Source organism: Trichosurus vulpecula, chromosome 6 (genome assembly GCF_011100635.1).
Source record: "Trichosurus vulpecula isolate mTriVul1 chromosome 6, mTriVul1.pri, whole genome shotgun sequence".
Taxonomy (NCBI): domain Eukaryota; kingdom Metazoa; phylum Chordata; class Mammalia; order Diprotodontia; family Phalangeridae; genus Trichosurus; species Trichosurus vulpecula.
The window spans coordinates 91,362,974-91,379,531 of NC_050578.1; the positions used below are offsets into that span (position 1 = coordinate 91,362,974).

The 16,558-nt window shown below is 36.7% G+C and overlaps 1 pseudogene; it reads left to right on the forward strand.

Moving 5' to 3' along the window:
- Positions 1–426: 426 nt before the first annotated feature.
- Positions 427–989, forward strand: LOC118854682 (annotated as a pseudogene).
- Positions 990–16,558: the final 15,569 nt, after the last annotated feature.

Consider the following 16,558-nt stretch of genomic DNA (forward strand, 5'->3'; position numbering starts at 1 on the left):
TTGATCTCTGTGTATTCTGAAAAGGGGGGTGTATCTGCCAAAATGTTACCCTCCTTTCTGTGTTGAAGGCTCCAAATCATCCAAAAATTGTGAATTTTGTTCATATCAACTTACAGGAAAACATCAGACAACCTTATGTTGTCAATGAATTAGCATTTCATCATGTAAGTTCTGAGTCTTGAGGAACTGGTAGATCTGCTGCATGAATTTCTGATGTTCTACATGAGGAAATACTCTCTCTGGCCAGGGTGCTTTGGGAATGATTTACCAGGGAAGTCATATGTTTGCCCCCAGTGGCATCATAGATGGAACACAATGTGAAAAAAAGAACACTATGTCCTATGTTCTGCATTGTCAGCCTTTGTGCTACTGATACCAGTCATGTCAAAACATCATTTAATTTAAGAAATTCTAGAATTTCCTTTCATGTTTGAAGATCAAGTTGAGATATATAAGACCAAAAGTTTTGCTGCTTAAGAAGGCGCAACTGTGGAAGGACAGGAACAAGATTTATTCTTCTCAGCATAAGAGAGCTGGTAAGGGTAAAATGAGCAACTGTTGTCACATGTACCATATGGAGACTGTCTCATCTGCAAAGATGACAACATTGTCATAAGGAGTTTCAAAACATTCCTATTTCTCTGCTTAATGTAAGTAAATTGAACTCTTTGAGCCTTTCTCCTAGTGAACACATGAGATACGTCTGTATTTTGACTGAAAAAGCATTCTGCAAGTTGGATGGCCTGTATTGTACATGGCACAGGTCTGCTACTACAATTTTCCAATTCACAAAGTGACCAAGACACCTTTCTAGGATTTTGAAAAGCCCAGAGATCCAGAGGGCCCTCTACGTACCACGTAAAAAGATTTGTACAAGCACTGAAAGAAAACCCACAGAAGACCTTGAGCTCATGGTGAAATTGTACCCATATGCTAAGACAATGCACCAAAATAGAACTCTATGCCAGGCTCAGATACAGAGAAAATAAAAAAAAACAACTAAAAAAGATTTTAAAAGAAAGAAATAGAAGAGAAGGTAGGAGAAGCCTGTAGTTCAGAAGCTTATAGGTGTGAAGACTGTTACAAGGCAAAAGAAACTTTCAGCAAAAAATAGACACTTGGGGGAAAAAAGACTAGTAGTAAAGAAACCTGGGGAAAAGAAGCCTAAAGCAGCAACGAAATACTCTAGAGAAAAAAAGACTTGTGGCAGGAAAAAAAAATAACCCAGCAACTTCGGGGAAAAGAAACATTCAACAGAAAATAAGTCAGAGATGAAGTTCTCTGCATAAACTCAGTATATTAGTTTATCCGTTTGACCACAATCCATTATGTCAATATGGATAGTATTGTGAAATTCGAAAGAATATGTATTCAAAGTGGCATTGGGGAAAAAAGTAGAAAAAAGTCTCCTACACAATAAAATATTCATAGTGTCACATTTATTGTAACATAACTGAAACCAAAACAGAGGCACATCAACCGGGAAACTACTAAGCAAACTGTCATAAATGGATATATAAAGCCTGGATTTTCCAGCCCAACTCTAATTAACAGAAACACAAAAGTCTGAAACCTCTCAACTGTATCACTCAATCAATAAAAGATATGACAAAAGAACGTGTGCTTATTCATTGTAGAGGGAGATAAAAGCTTTGATCATTGGATGAAAGTAGACAATACAATACAGGAAATATTTTTGAATTAGTTCAAGGGAATCCATCACACTCTATGAATAAAGCAGTATGAAGTCTGAGAGGCATCTCATTACAGATAGTTGAGTGGCCATTAAGGGTATGGTTCTTATAAGGGGAAGATCATGTTTCTCCCTTCACCATTTTGCCTAGACTGACAAATTATTAATCTTATAAAATGCAAAGACTAAAAAAACATTAAATCTGGAGTTCTGATTGATTATCAGTGGCAGTATTTCTGGAGCAATAGGGACTGAGGGCAGCATATATAATAGGAAGTGAGAGAAACAGATGAAAATTTCAACATGCTGAGGTCATGCAAGTATAAAGACCCTATAAGGCCACTGAACCTCAGAGCACAGCAGACAGTGATGACAAAAAGGAATTTCTCAAGGACTCCATGAAAGAAAAGGATTTTCAGTGATCAAGATCTATGACTTTACCCTTTGGCTCTCTAAGATGGAGGGACATACTCTTCTCAGGAACCCTATGTGTACAAGTTGTCAGTCAAGAACAAACCACAGACAGTACTGGGCACACAAAACTGAACCATACCCGAGCAAGGGCAGGACCAGGCCCAGGGCTGATGTGCTGGCTATGGTGGTGAACCCTAGGCCTCTCAGCCCAGGACAGGAGTCTGTTGGAGCTATGGGAGACACCAGTACAGAACCTGTGGCCAGGAGAACAGCTACTCCTGAGGCTGTCAGCCCACAGGCTAAAGCTTTTAAAGTTGCATTCTTGAATTTCCAGGAGCCATGACGATTAGGTAAAATAGCTATCATCCCTCTCTTCCACACCCAGATAATACACCCCTGGGAGCAACCTTGGAATAGAGGAGCCAGAAGTGGGGCTTCAGTAGCCTTTTAGCTCAGGAAGCTGGGGAGAACCCCCTCTTGTGGTGACAGAAGGAGATTATTGCAAGAAGAGAGGTGTCCCAGCAGGCCCCACCTCAGCAGAACAGCAGGAGTTCCTAAGTACCAGGGAAGTGGAAACTTCAAGCGTCAACACCAGGATCTCAGACTGCCTTCGCACAGCCAGGGGAAGTGGCAGACACCAGGGTAGACAACAGCTGAGAGCACACATGCTATAGTGCAAACCAAGGGGAAGAGGAGACTTCTGGCCACCAGACCACCCCTGCCCCACACCTCACACCAGGAGCTTCAATGTAACCCAGAAAGACATCACTTGGCCTCGACCTTGGCTCACCAGCCAGTGTAAGCTCAGCACCAGGTGAGCAGCAACATTATATAGCCTGTAGCTGACAAAACTAGAGGCCACAGCACATAAAGCCAGTAACCAGGCCCCCAGTTCCCAGAACAAGAAGCTTGGGACAGAGCCCCCTGGGTTCCAGAAGCAGAGACCCACTTTAAAAGCCAGAAAAAGACAACCACCATGAAGAAACAATGTAGAAAACCAAGGATATTGATTCTTATTATGGAGATAAGGAAGATCAAAATACTAATTCAGAAGAGGACAGCATTAACACTATACCCACAACTGAAACCTCAAATGGGAATGTGAACTGGTCTTCAGCCTAAAAAGCATTCCTGTAAGAGCTCAAGGAAGATTTTAAAAACCAAATTAGAAGGGAAAAAGAAAAAAATGGGAAAAAATTCACTGATGAGAACCAAAAAGTAAAATTCTCAAAATGTTTAAAGAGGTTCGGAATCTAATTGGAGATAATGACTCCTTGAAAATTAAAATTAAGGGGGCAGAGCCACGATGGTGGCTTGAAAACAGGGGCTTGCTTAAGCTCTCCCCCACATCCCTCCAAACACCTGTAAAAATGACTCTAAACATCTTCTAGAGCTACAGAACCTACGAAGTAACAGTGAAAAAGTCTCCAGCCCAAGAGAGCCTGGATGGGTGCTGAGAATGATCTACTGCACCATGCTGGGAGCAGAGCACAGCCCAACATGGGCTAGAAATAGAACAAATTGAAAATCACAAATTAAATAAAAATTTAGAAGTACTGAAAACCTAAGAAGATATTAATAAAATGGAAATCCAGAAAACTATTGAACTAATGAATAAAACTAAGAGCGGGTTTTATGGTGAAAAAAAACAATACAATTGATAAACCTTTGGTCCATTTGATTTATAAAAAAGAAAGAAGAAAACCAAATTACCAGTATCAAAAATGAAAAGGGTGAATTCAATTCCAATGAAGAGAAAATTAAAACAATAATTAGGAATTATTTTGCCCAATTTTATGCCCATAAATTTAACAATCTTAGGGAAACAGATGATTATTTACTAAAATATAAATTGCCTAGATTAATAGAAGAGGAAGTAAAATACCTAAATAAACCCAATCTCAGAAAAAGAAATTTAGCAAGCCATCAATGAACTCCCTAGGAAAAAATCTCCAGGGCCAGATGGTTTTACATGTGAATTCTAATATTTCAAGAACAATTAATTCCCATAATTTATTGACTACTTGGGAAAACAGGTGAAGAAGGAGTCCTAACAAATTCTTTTTATGGCACAAATATGGTACTAATACCTAAGCCAAGAAGAGTCAAAACAGAGAAAGAAAATTATAGACCAATTTCCCTGTTGAATATTGATGCAAAAATTTTAAATAAGATATTAGCAAAAATATTGCAGCAACTTATCACGAGAATAATACACTATGACCAGGTAGGATTTTTCCAGGAATGCAAGGATGGTTCAATATTAGGAAAACTATCAGAGAGTTGGGATAGTAGCCCCAGAAAATGGGCCAACATGATAATCAATTTAGAGCTGAGAAGTGCTTCAGGGAAAATCTAGTCCAATCTCCTATATTACTGATAGGACACTGAGACCCAAGTTGATTAAGTGACTCAGAATTACCCATTTACAATCATACATCTTGAACTGGAATGGAGTTCAGAAGCCACCTGATCCAAACTTATTGTTTTACAAATGAAGAAATTGAGACTTACATAGGTTAAGTGCCTTGCCTAAGATATCTCACCAATTTAGAAAAGCAAGGTATTAATTCAGGTGCTCTGACATCAAAGTTTGTGGTCTTTCCATTGTATTATGTTGACTCACTAAATTTAACCATATGATGTTAGCCTCTTGTTTTCAAGACTGCTTATAAGCCTAACAGATGTTTAAATATTCCCGATTCTTTTAATTCTCCTTGTCACCTTCACTTTCCAATCATGTAGTTACCTGGGCACTCAGGAGATCCCAGCTCTTCAGGTTTATAATATTGACTTCATAACATCGTATGCGCAGGGGAGGAAATAAAAACAGCCAAGAATCTAAAATGAAGTCTATACATTTTTGACATCCTCAGAGATGATGAATGCTAATAAATGAAAGCAGGAGGAACAGCTCATTGAGGCGCAGGGAAGATGAGGAAAAGGTTGAATGAACACCTGTTTCAGTTGCTCTTAAACAGTTTGGGAAGTGCTTGTCACCAGTGGCTGCTGTGAAGCATTAGCAGAGTAATGAGCAATGACAACACAGCTGATCTTTAACAAAACATGGAAAACACCTTTAATAGCTTAGACACAAAGCTCTACAAAGAAAACAATAGATAAAGGGGAGGGGATATATTATTATTACTGTTATAGCATTCAGGCTTGATCCTAGGCCAACTCATGAAACAGACCATTTATCTTTGGTGCTCCTCAGTCTCCCATTTTGTGTACCTTTCTGTTCCTTCAAGCCCCCAATACCATTACACCTTTTGGTCTCTTTATTTCACCACTTATTCCCTATTGCCCCAAAATTAAGATGACATATGTCTCAGTATTTCTGTGACTTGTTATTTCCTCCCAGGGTCATTTGCATTTATAGCATATCTTTAATTAGGACAGCAAACATCATATCTCTGGTAAAAGACTTTCTGGTTTCATTTAGGAGATAGAAGAGATTTTGGGTGACAAAACCTCTGAAATTACACCATGTGGGTAGCTACCTATTTCATCTACACTTAAAAGAATTGGTCAGAGGGGTTGAGTCTTAATTTTGTGACCACTAATCAGAAAGGAGACTGATGAGCAATATAAAATTTTTCCAGGTGGACATAGGGATTAAACATGGGGAGCTAGGTGGTACAGTGGATAGAGCATCAGGCCTGAAGTCAGGAAGACCTGAGTTCAAATCCAGTCTCAGATACTTACTAGGTGTGAAACCCCAGGCAAGTCACTTGACCCCTATTTGCCTCTGTTTTCTCATTTGTAAAATGAGCTGGAGAAGCTTGTTATTCTCTTGTCTATCAAAATGATTGGGACATTGTGAATGTATCTCCTCTATGCTTCCCCACCTTCCCTGCCTCATACTGGAATCACATACCCTAGGGAATTTTTTGGTCTCATTAAGTCTTTATTCATTTGTTTTCTGTATTTTTGTAATGAAGTTTGTCTCAAGAAAAGATAAGTTGATTTTCATTGTTCCATGGTACTGTTTACCCTTAATTTTCTGTATATTAGGGGAAAGACAAAATGGAACCAATGTTCTAATAGTCCTAGAATTAATCATAAGTCTATATTGAATCTCTATCTCTCAGAGAATCAATCTGAACAGACTTCTTATCACACATAGTTGAAATATCTTTGATTCAACAGAAGTTTCAAAGCCTGTTTATACCTAAATTACATGACTGCCAATAGATTCTGTGTCCTTCATTCGAGAACTAGACTGGTTAAGTTCAGAGGTTCATCATCAGAAGATGAACATTCTGAACACACACATCATGAAACTTCCATTGGTATGTGGAGGGGTTATAAGCTTAAGTACAAATACAATGAAATTAGCTGTATTTGTTTGAAGTATTAAAGTATAAGTCCATAGGATCTTAGATTTAGAACTGGATAGACCTTGGTTCAACACCCTAATTTTACAAATGAGGAAACCACAGAAGTTCAATGACTTTCCCACATTCATACAGATAAGAAAGGTCAGAATCAGGATTTGAACCCAAGTCCTCTGATTTCACATTCAAAGCTCTTTCCACTCTAGTTAGAAACAAGCTACAGTTAACAGTATTGTTTCTATGGGAAAACTTTTTTAAAAAATATTTTAATTGCAAATAACATTTTGGAATATAACTTATTCATAAGTTAAAGACATAGTATCATCAATGGCAGTGTCTTCATCATTTAGTCCCCATTGTTCACAATATTAAACATTGACAATCAGAAAAGAATATTAAATGCTCATATGAATATAAAACATTTAGAGCATGAAGGAACTTTGAACTCCAAATTTAGAAGTCTTTCTATGACTGATTTCACACTCCACAGTATTATAATCAATTCTGACTCTGAAAGAGGCACTGAAAACCCACTGATTTCTCAGATTTATAAAATATGCAAGCAATTTATGAATGAACAGGAGATAAAGAACAAAATTAGATATGAAATGGATAATTTCAATTACATCAAATTAAAAAAGTTTTGTACAAATAAAACAATGTAGCCAAGATCAGAAGTAAAGCAGAAAATTGGAGGGGTAGATATTTTATAGACAGTTTGTTAGATAAAGGATATCTTTATATCTTCTATAAGAAGATGAGTCATTCCCCAATTGATAAATGATCAAAGGATATCAAGAGGCAGTTTTCTAATGAAGAAATCAAAACTATTTGTAGTCATATGAAAAAAAATGCTCTAAACCATTATTGATTAGAGAAAAGAAAATTGAAGAGCCTTGAGATATCATTTTACACCTACCAGATTGGCTAAAATGGTAGAAGGGGAAAGGGACAAGCATTGAACAGGGTGTAGGAAAATTGTTAGCGGCATTGTGGCATGTGAACTGATCCAACCATTTTGGAGACCATCTTGGAATTATCCCCGAAGAGTTAGTAAACTACCTATTGTAAGGGCAAGCAAAGGAGGCTTTTTGTTGTGTTTTGTTTTGAAATGGTTCTTAGCACTAATGCCTTTGATTGAGTCTTGCCTGTGTAGAAAGGCACGTACCCTTTTACTAATTAGGTCACAAGAGGTGGGGAACCCTCAAGAGGTGTGAAGTGCTCTGACTCTGAAGAAGTATATACTCATTTTGTTTGGGGCTCGCTCACTGGAAGAGTGTTGGTGTGGAGACTCTGGGTTGTTGTTAAGGAGCCCCCTGGCTTTGAAAACCCAGATGTTGGTGCTTCTCTCTCTGGTAACTGTATGTGTATTGCTGTTGTCAGACAAATAGAAGCCTGTCTGTTGATTTGTGCTATTTTGCTCTGTTTATAACTTCTGCTTGTAATTTCTGTTTTGTATTTTCTCTGAAGTTCAGGGTGCTGATTTTTTCCCCTGAGCTAAGTGAATGATATATGTATGTTTAATTTAAGTGAGACTGTAAACCCCTTAAAGTTGCTTTCCTTAGAAAAGCAGATCAGAGAAGTTGTGCTAGCAGCCCTCTTTCATTCTGGTGTTGTTGGTCTTTTTGTTGACCTTACGCAGCCACAGTAGTTACAAGCAGCATTGTTGTGTTACACCCATACCCTTTGAAGCAGCAATATCACTACTTAGTCTATTTCCAAAGATGATTACAGAGAAAGAAAAAGAACCTATGTGTTCTAAAATATTTATAGCAGCTCTCTTTTGTGGTGACAAAGAACTGGAAGTTATGGGGATATTCATCAATTGGGGAATGGCTGAACAAGTTGCAGTATATGATTCTGATGAAATACTATTCTGCTATAAGAAATGATGATCTCAACAATTTAAGAAAAAACATGAAAAGACTTGCACAAAATAATGAAGAGCAAAATGAGCAGAGCCAAGAGAACATTGTATACTGTAACAGCAATATTTTTTGAGTGAATAAGCTATTTTGACTAATATAAATACCAAATTAACTATAAAAGACATATAAAGACTCTGTGTCCAGAGAAAAGATTGATAAATAGAAGTATATATAGAATAATTATATATGTATATATAATATATTCACACACCTATGTATATGTCTGTATATATGCATCTGTCTGTATGTCTATATATGTATGTGTGTATATATGTATATATGTATATGCGTGTGTGTATGTATGTATGTAAATGTGTGTATATGTATATATACACATATGTGCATATATATACATATATATATTTATGTCTAATGGTATCCATCTCAAGGATGGGAGGGAGGGGAGGGAAAAAGGGAAAAAATAAATTTATGTTATAATTTTGTTGTATATTTGAAAGGAATGGCAAGTGACTCATGGTAGAGTTGTAGTTTCATATGCAATCATCTTTTTATTGTACTGTTTTATATTGGTTTTTTATTTATGGAAATGCTTATTTTATTCCATAAGTTAAAAAAAAAGAAAATCCATGAATTTAGCCTACTACTCCATTCCTCAAAACTTAATTCCCTCCTTTGAAAAAATAGTATCAAAATATTTTCTTTCAGTTAAGATATACTCTTCCCCAAACCCAAACACAGCCCTCTACAAATTATATTCCATGAACATGGTTTATTGTTTGTGAACATCAACATGAGTTATATCATTTGTTATCATAACATGGTATCAGTATCAATCATTTTTTTTGACCAAAGATTTCCTTCCTATTAATGACGACTTCATTTTTATTTTTCCGCTTATTTTGTATGCTATCCTTTTTACTCTACTTTCTTGCAACTCGAAGCTCTGCTCCTGATTCTCCAAACATTTTTCACTATGCCACATCAACCTTATCACTCTAAAAGTTCATTCATCCTCTGCAGCTTTATCACCCTGGAATTATTATTCTGCTTATGAGGCTTTTCTCTCTGATTGGTTGGTTCCTCCCAGAATTTTGATTTTATGGAAAGTAGTCAGGCCAGTAATTCATTCATTCCTTTCCAGGCTCTGCTCCTGACTCTCTGTCCTTTTCTCCACCATGTCCTAACATGGATACCTTTTACTGAAGCCTGAAGCCCAGCACCTCCCCTACACCCCCTTCTAACATCCTTTCATATATTGTGTTTGCCAGGTAGAATGTAAGACTCTTGAGGGTAGGGACTGTTTTTCTCCTCACTTTTATTGTATTCTCAGTGTATGACACATACTAAGAATTTTAAAGTGCTTCTTGACTTGACTTGTAAGATGTAAGCTTCTTGAGCACTGATACACTATAAATTCTGTCTCTATATACCCAAGTGTAACAACAATGCTACTTGCCACTACTGAGGGTATGTAAGACCAATAACACCAGCACACAGGAGGGCTCCTAGTATAGGTTCTTTGATCTGCTTTTCTAAGGAAAGCCACTTCAATGGGTTTACAATCTCACTTTAATTAAACATGCATATGTCATTCACTTAGTTCAGGGGAAAAAGTCAATACCCTGAACTTCAGAGAAAACACAAACCAAAATTAAAAGCAGAAATTATATAAACAGAGCAAAATTATATAAATCAGCAGATAGGCTTCTAGCTGTCTGTCCAAGACATTACATACATAGTTACCAGAGACAGAAGCACCAACATCTGGGTTTTTCAAAGCCAGGGATCTCCAACAGCTACCCAAGTCTAGTCTGGTCAAATTACATGACACTCTTCCTGTGAGTGAGCCCCAAGCAAAATGCTAACCTCAGAGTATATATACACTTCTTCAGGGTCAGAGGGCATCACAGCTATGGGACTCAAACCCATGTGACCTAAGCCTTCCCTTGACTTAAGCAGGTCATCAAAGTCTCCTGATTCATTCAAAGATTTTATTGAAACAAAGGCAAGACTCAAAGGCACTTGATTGCCTCCGAACTGAGATGTACTCCAAAACAAAAGACAACGAAAAGTCACACTTTACCTGCTTGATTCAAAAAAAAAGGCAAGATTCAAAGGTACTTGATTGCCTTAGTGCTGAGGAGCACTCCAAAACGAAAGACAGGAAAAAGTCCCACCCTGATTGCCACCACACCAGGGTCATTCACAGTTATTTGCATAGAATAGGCCCTTAAGTGTTTGGTGAATTGAATTGAATATAATAAGGTTATAATGAAAATGAAATTTCAAGTATTTATAGAAATATAGAAAGCATATTATGTAATGCAGAGTGAATTCCCAACTTGGAGAAATATATTTTGTTTTTATCTCTTTCTTATCATAAATGATATTACTATGAACATTTTTGTACTTGTTGATATTTTCTGTCAATAACATAATTGTCATATAGTTAACGATTACTCTCTGGGCCAAAGCATATGTTCAAATTTGTAACTATTGTTGAATAATTCTAAATTATTTTCTTTACTGGTTAAACTAATTCACTACTTGGTCAGCAGTGAATTAGAGTACCTCTAATTCAGAAGTTTCTCCAACAATGAATTTCACATCTTTTATCATATTTATAAGCATGAAGAGTTTGAAATTAGGCCTCATGGTTCTTGTAATTTGAATTTTCTGGTTAGTGGTGATTTTTAGCACCTTTTCAGATTGTTATCATGTATGTGATTTTAAAAACTATTCCTAAACTTGCCTATTGGTGATTGGTTCTCAATTACTATTGTTTTTATTCTTTATACATATTTATCCAAATTTATCCCAGTTTATATATTTTCTTTTGTTTTGCATTATACAGAATTTATTTACATAAAACATTTTAAGTGTATAATCTAGATAGATTCATGTGTAGTCACAAACATTTTGTAAATCCATATTTATTAAGATTATTTTCATCTACTCTCCTTTAATTTCTGATGGTATAATTTTTCATTTCTAGAGAATTTATCCTTTTGAAATTTATTGTGATATTTATGGTCTAAAATGCTTACCTAAATCATTTCCTACCAGACTTCTCTCTAGAAAGTTTTGTGGAATAAAGCTCTTTATATGGAAGTGTATGTTCTTTGGTTTATTGAATATTATACTATTTTTCATATTGATTTCTAGGTCTTTCCTTGCTAGTCCATCCCACTGATGTTTTTTTTTTCCAAATCCAAACACTGATAATTTCTATAGCAATTAGTATGTAGTATTATTTGAAATCTGGTAGCATCATGTTCCTTCCTATTTTTTATTGTATTCTTAACTTTTTTTATTCTTACATTAGATTTCAATCTAAATCACAATAATATCTATGTAATTTTACTGGTATAATGCTAAATCGGTAATTTTGTATCATCATTTTTATCCTAATAGTGCTCCCATTGTGACTATTAAATACCTTTGTAATCAGTTAGCTATCCCAAAAACTTATGTGACTGACATTAAATTAGAAGGCTTCTCAGTAAACATTAAGTAATTTTTCTGGTATTAAAGCCATTATGTACTTACATTGACTACAAGCAATGGAATTTCTTCATTCATGCATCCATTCATTTATTCAATAGGCCTATCGCGAAATGCCTAGTGCCAAACAGTCATTCTACAATTATTTGTTCAGTATGTACTATATACTAAATGCAGGGGTCACAAAGAAAGGCAAGAATATAATCCCTACACTCAAAGAGCCCATATTTCAAGTGAAACTGTGTGTATAGAACAGTGCCAACACTGAAGAGATATACAATTTAGACAGTTCATCTTTCCTTCCCTTGGAATCTAGCAGGGGAAGAAAGATAGAAACAGAATAGTTATGTGAGGGGTAATGAATTCCTACAAGAAATAGCATTTGACTTAAATTTTAAAGGACAGAAGGGGCAGCTAGGCAGCACAGTGCATAGAGCACTGGTCCTGGAGTCAGTAGGACCAGAGTTCAAATCCAGCCTCAGACACTTGACACACTTACTAACTGTGTGACCTTGGGCAAGTCACTTAACCCCAATTGCCCTGCCTTCCCCCCTCCAAAAAGCAAACAAAAAAATTTTAAAGAACAGATGGGATTTTTAACGCAAAAAGAAATACACTCTAATTAAAGGGAATAGTGTAAACTAATCTACATTTATCATTTTCTGAACCATGAATGTTTCCATCAGTTAATTATGAGGAATCCAGTTGACGCGAAAAGAATTTGCACCGTTTGACCAATTAGTAATGTGCCTCTGGGGCTTCTTAAATTTCTAGAGTATTCATCAGATTTTGGCATCCAGTGCCTTGGGAATTGTCTGGACTCTAGTCAGGCTTCAGATCTGATATTTTCAGCTCGTTATAATTACTCTATGTATGCGTTGCCGTGTTCTTGAACTACATTTCTGAGCTGGTAGAAGCTCACAAAATGTCACTTTTGAAAAAGGGAATTTTCTTATGTAGGCTATTTTTAACTGATCATTTTGCTACAGATGCTGTCACAAATCAGTTGTTCTATCATTTCTCTAGCTTTCTGTATGAATCAGTCTATTAAGCCTCTGAAGCAGTGGTTCTTAACCATAGGTCAATAGGGATAGATTTCTGAGGGTCCAAGAACTTGTGTTTTTCTTTAATATTTTGATAACTGTATTTCAACATAGTTGGAATCCTGTCTAATCTCATATATTTTATTTTAGACATTTAAAATACATTAATCTGAGAATGATTCCATTAGCATCACCAGACTGCAAAAAGAGTCCATAACACACAAGGACATTTAAGAACCCCTGGGGTAAAATAATGGGGAAATATGCCTGTGATTTACTTCAAAATAGTTATTTTCTAAGTTGGTCTCCCAGAACTAGACTATAAATGTGTCCTCTGTGTCCATCCAAATTTGATGCAAATTTAGAAGAAGTTCCCTGATATATTTTAGGAATACTAGACTCCATTGTATGCAATCATATCCTAATTTTTCTTAAAAACATAAGTGTGTCTTGTTAAAGTATTCACTCTACAAATCATTGCCTTAGAATCTTGAGCCTTTGGTACAGTACCTGACACATAGTAGAAGGGAACTTAGATGGAAGCTAGTCTAAGATGTTCATTTTACAGATGAGGATACTGAGGCCCAGAGAAGTTTAGTGACTTTCTCAAATTTACAAGTTAGTGACAGGGTAAGGATTAAACACTGGTCCTAGGATTCTAGACCTAGCACTCTTTCTACTACATGTATTATAGGGTTCATCATAATTTTATCTTTACAAATAAGTGTGAAGGCCAAATTAAGTTTTATGTATTAAAAGTCTGTTTGGCACTTTTTCAGGAACAGTAGTAGGGTAGGAGCAGGGAGGAAAAAAACTTGATGGGATGAGTCTATCTATAGTTATTGATTTATTCAAGTTTTTATGGAGTAAGTACTAGTAAGGAATCTTGAGACCTGAAGATTGGACTTTCAGTTATTCCATAAGATCTTTCTGAAAGTGTTAAATCTACCAAGATAATTCACAGTTCTGGGGCAGCTCCCTCTGTCCCATTTCCTGCATCCCCTCAAGTCCAAATTTGATGTGCTTCTTGTCTTATTATTTCTTGCTCCATAGATTCCTCTCTGCTTGGTTTGAGACACATTTCCAACTTCTTCCTCATCTCATCCCTCTACCCCCACTCTGATAGAAACACATCACGCTTCTTTAGATTTTATCATGATTCTTATTGCTAGAAATTACAGAGGATTTGCCTGTTTTATGAAGCTGGATAGGCAGGAATTTTTAATTCATTGTTAAAATATGTTTATCTTGAAAATGAATTGCAAATGCGCAATGAGCAGGGCCCTCAATTGAGAGGCGAGAGAGAGATAAAATGATGCCTATTTGGGGAGCTGCATCAACTTTTCAATGATACAAATCAATCTCCACTGAAAAATCCTCTCTCTTTACCAATATCTTCTTATTAATACTATATAACTTACAAATCATGGAACTTTCTGATCTCAAAGACATAAAAATTTCAGTTAGCCCTAAAGGCAATGGAAACACAAATGGGTAGTAATAATCAAGTTGCACTTTTTTTTAACTTCTTGCTTGGGTACATAATCTAACTGGATTGACAGAAAGGTGAATTCTTATTAGTGAAAAAATAGGCATATTTGGTTATGATTTGAGTTACTTCTTAAATGGCACTAAAATAAAATCAAAAGGACTAGCAACTGATGAGGAAATAACTATGGATGAATGAATCCGTATGATGGTACTCAATTACAAAAACACACCTACATGTTGAACCTGACTGAGGAATGGAAGCCTCTAAATCATAATTCCAGCTAACCCTCATTTTAAAACCAGAGAGAACCTTAGATAAACTCTTGTCCAGTACTACATTTAGACTGTTTCTGTGACTCCATTATATATTCTCTTTAAAAGGTCTAATAATAATAATACCTTGAAGAGATGAAATATCATGACTTTTGAAGTATTATAAATTGCTAAAATCAGAACAAATTATTCTTAGTTATATGTAGGAGAAATACATGGCTCATGCTTGTCTCTTCCTTTATTATATATATATAGTATATATATATATATATATATATATATATATATAAATTATATTATATATAATATAATCCTTTTTATAGTCTCATGCTCAGAGAGAAACATCTATAAAAGTGGCATATTATCTCTATGGATATAGATATATGTTTCTCTTCTCATGGAATAATAACAAAGGCAACAATATCTAAAATTTATGTAGTGCTTTATGGTGTGCAAAGTGTTTTGCTTATGTTTTCTTGTTTGAATTGACCCTTACAACAACCATGGGAGGTAGTAGCTATTATTATCTCCTTCCACATATGAGGAAACTGAAGCTGAAAGGTTAAGTAACCTCCCCAGGATAATGAAATAAGTAACTTACATCAGGATTTGAACTCAGGTCTTACTGACTCCAAATCTAGCATGCCTCCTATTTTATTTTCTACCTGCTTTGGCCTAACAATAATGTTACTTCTACATTTTACCATTTCTTTCTTCTCAAGAGCTCCAAGTGCCTGAGGAAAGAAGAAATACAAGAAAGGGATTATTTGTGTAAAACCTAAAAATAAAAATAAGTAATTAACAGGATCTCATACTAGAAGAGGAGTTTAGAGTCCTAACAAGGTAGTCCACTAGCTTCTCTCATTCCTTTAAGAATCTTATCTACCGGAGGCAGTTAGGTGGTGCAGTGAGTAGAGCACCAGCCCTGGAGGCACAAGGACCTGAGTTCAAATATGGCCTCAGACACTTGACACACTTACTAGCTGTGTGACCTTGAGCAAGTCACTTAACCCCAATTGCCCTGCCTTCCCCCACCCAAAAAAAGAATCTTATCTACCCTTGTCCCCTTAAAGGAGCAGGGATGAGGGAAGAAAACAGTGTTCTTCGACATATCTCATCACTTATTCCTACCTTCTCTCTAACCAAAGAGCTCAATTGAGGTAGAAGAAATGAGGCATTGTAGCACTGTTAATTGTAGAGTATTTTCAGTTCAATAATTTGTTTTTTTCTTTATAAACTGACCTCAATAACCATCTGATGCTCCTTCTTCGGTAAGGAAGGAGAAATTTTAATTATGGAATGAAATAAAAATAGTTTTGTAACTCCGCCAAGATGGCGGCTGGTGAGCAGGGACTAGAGTGAGCTCCATACCCGAGTCCCTCCAAAAACCTATAAAAAATGGCTCTGAACCAATTCTAGAATGGCAGAACCTACAGAACAGCAGAGGGAAGCAGGGCTCCAGCCCAGGACAGCCTGGATGGTCTCTGGGTGAGGTCTATCCCACACAGAGCTCGGAGCAGAGAGCTGGGAGCTGGGAGCTGGGAACAGAGTGGAGCAGAGCCCAGCCTGAGCAGCGTGGACCATCCAGACCAGAAGCCAGGCGGAGGGGGCCCTAGCGCCCTGAATATGTGAGCTGCAGCAGTTACCAGACCCCTCAACCCACAAACACCAAAGACTGCGGAGAAGGTTAGTGGGAGAAGCTGCAGGAGTGGAAGGAGTTCACGGTTCCGCTTCCAGCCCCAGGGGCAGCAGAGGTTGGGCAGCTACAGCTGTTGTTACTTCCGGCTCCAGGCCCACCTGGTGGGAGGAATTAAGTGGCGGATCAGAGCAGGAGTACAACAGCCTGCTGAAGATCTAAGCCCAGTCTGGACTGGGGGTTCTTGGGGAAGGAGCAGTGCGGGTCTGATAGAG